Genomic DNA, 2,935 nt, shown 5'->3' with positions numbered 1-2,935 from the left:
TGGGATAAGTGTCTGCAGTGCAATCGCTGGGTTCTATGGCTGTTGCACTCTTAGTTTTGAAAAGAAATTGTCACACGGTTTTCCAGAGTGGGTGGGCAGATTTGCATTCCCATCAGCAACGTATCCGGGTTATCTGCATCCTCACTGACATTTGGTGTTGTTACTATTTTTTATGTTAGCCATTCTCATATATGTGTAATGGTATCTCTTTATGGTTTTAATTTTCATTTCCCTAATGGCTAATGATGGTAAACATTTTTTCATGTGTTTATTTGCCATCTGTATACCCTCTTGGGTGAAATGTCTCTTCATCACGTATTTGGCCCATTTTCTAATTGGGTTGTTTGTTGTTTTACTGTTGAGGTTTTTTTTTTTTTTTGCGGTATGCGGGCCTCTCACCGTTGTGGCCTCTCCCGTTGCGGAGCACAGGCTCCGGACGCGCAGGCTCAGCGGCCATGGCTCACGGGCCCAGCCGCTCCGCGGCATGTGGGATCTTCCCGGACCGGGGCACCAACCCGCGTCCCCTGAATCGGCAGGCGGACCCTCAACCACTGCGCCACCAGGGAAACCCAACTGTTGAGTTTTGAGAGTTCTTTATGTTTTGGATACCCGTCTTTTGTAGGCCATTTTCTCCCAATCTCTGGTTTGTATTTTCATACTCTTAACAGAGTTCTTCACAGAGCAAAAGTTTTAAAGTGTAATGGAGCCCAATTTATCAATTTTTCCTTTTATGGATCATGCTTTTGGTGTCAAATCTAAGATTTCTTTGCCTAGCCCCACACTGCAAAGATTTTATCTATTTAAAGTTTTATATTTTACATTTAAGTCTGTGATCCATTTTGAGATAATTTTTGCATAAGATGTGAGACAGATTAAGTTTTTTTTTTTTTAAACCTATGAATGTTCAATTACTCCGACACCGTTTGTTGAAAAAGCTATCTTTCCTCCATTGGGTTGCTTTTGCATCTTTGTCAAAAATCAGTTGGACATATTTGTATGGGTCTATTTCTGGGTTCTCTATTCTGTTCCATTGATCTATATGTCTATCCCTCCACCAATATAATACAGTCTTAATTACTGTAGCTATATTACAAGTCTTGAATCGGGCAGACTGATATATCTCACTTCATTATTCTTTTTCGAAATTGTTTTAGCTATTTCCTTTAGCTAGTTCCTTTGCCTTTCCATATATATTTTAGAATAATCTTCTGTATATCTACAAAAAAATCTTGGCTCATCGCCGCGGGGCGCGCCTGGGGTCGGGGAAGAGCGACCCCAGGGCCCTTCCGCCTGCCCACAGTTCGCCCAAGACTCGGGGCAGAGAGGAAGCGCTAGAGCCCAGAGTTCTCCCTGGAGTTCGCCCCGCGCCGCCTGCAGGACACATCTGCCTGGCCCGGCGACCGCCGCTCCCGCCCACCGCCCTGGAGCCGCTGAAGGACGTCCACCTGGGCCTGGCCCCGCCCGGCCGCGGCCGCTCTCGCCTGGCCCTCCTCTCGGGCCATTACATTTACTACCATTACGGCTGCGACGGCGTGGACGACCGGGGCCGGGGCTGCGGCTACCGCACTCTGCAAACGCTGTGCTCGTGGCCAGAGGGCCGGCCGGCGGGCGTACCCGAACCGGCTACAGTGCAGGCGGCCCTGGAGGACATGCGCGACAAGCCCCCCAGGCTCCGGGGCCCTCGGGGATGGATCGGCTGTGTAGAGGCCAGCCTCTGCCTTGACCACTTCGGGGGTCCCCAAGGGCGCCCGTGTCACGTGCCCCGTGGAGCAGCGCTTCAGGGGGAACTGGAGAGGCTCTATTCCCACTTGGCAGGGGCCGGGGGGGCCTGTAATGGTTGGAGGGGATGCGGGTGCCCAGTCAGAGGCATTGCTTGGCCCAGGCACGGAAGCCTACGTCCTGGTATTGGACCCTCACTGCTGGGGTGATCCGAAAAACCCCCGTGAACTACAGGCTGCTGGGTGGGTGGGCTGGCGAGAGGTAAGCTCAGCCTTTGACTCCAACTCCTTCTACAACCTGTGCTTGACCAGCTGTGACTCGGAAAGGCAGCTGCCCACCCTGGACTGAGGCTAAGGACCCAGAACTGAGCCGGCTCTAGCGCTGTACCCGCTGAGCTACCCCATCTCAAAGGCAGAGGCTGCCTGATGTCAGACCCCCAGGAGGTCCCAGCAGAGCCTGGGATCTTTGGTGTCAATAAAGTGGCAAGGCCCAGCACACCCCCCCGCCCAAAAAAAATAAATCTTGCGTGGGCTTTGATAGACACTGCATGAAACCTGCATATCATTTTGGGGAGAACTGACTCTTTATTGTGTTGATTCTTCCAAACTATTTCACAGTGCATCTCTTTCTCTATTTAAATCTTTTAAAATTTAATTTTTAATTTAATTTAATAAAATTTAATTTGATCAGTGTTTTATTGTTTTCTGCATACAAATCCTGTACAAATTTTGTTAGATATACATCTATGTATTTTTGAGTGATTGTATATGGTATTGTATTTTAAATTTCGCTGACCTTGTGTCCATTGTTAGCATATACAAATAAAATTGATTCCTGTATATTCACCTGCATCTTGTGACCTTGCTGAATTCACTTATTGTTCTAGGAAGTTGTTATTATTGTTTTTGGTAAATGCTTTGGGATTTTCTATGTAGACAGTCGGGCCAACTGCAAGTAAGGACAGTTTTATTTCTTCCTTTCCAATCTGAATGTCTTTTATTTCCTTTTTTCCTTTCCTCATTGCTCTGGCTAGAACTCCCAGCACTATGTTGAATGAAAATAGTGAGAGGGAACGTCCTGGCCTTGTTCCCATTCTTGGGGGAAAAACACACTTAGTCTTGACCATTAAGTATGAAGTTAGCTATTAGGTTTTTGTAGAAACTCCCTATCAGGTCGAGGAAGTTCCCCTCTGTGCTCATTTTTCTGTGACTTTTGA

At 47.7% G+C, this 2,935-nt stretch overlaps 1 pseudogene across 1 annotated transcript; it reads left to right on the top strand.

Moving 5' to 3' along the window:
* The first annotated feature begins 1,649 nt into the window (after positions 1–1,649).
* Positions 1,650–2,067, top strand: LOC309968473 (ufm1-specific protease 1-like; annotated as a pseudogene). The gene has a single exon. The product of its transcript is annotated as an ufm1-specific protease 1-like (transcript).
* The last annotated feature ends 868 nt before the right edge of the window (positions 2,068–2,935 follow it).

Source organism: Leucopleurus acutus (genome assembly GCF_964270905.1).
Source record: "Leucopleurus acutus genome assembly, chromosome: 11".
Taxonomy (NCBI): domain Eukaryota; kingdom Metazoa; phylum Chordata; class Mammalia; order Artiodactyla; family Delphinidae; genus Leucopleurus; species Leucopleurus acutus.
The sequence above is the reverse complement of the archived record's forward strand: the minus strand, read 5'-3'. Positions and strand labels throughout refer to the sequence as shown.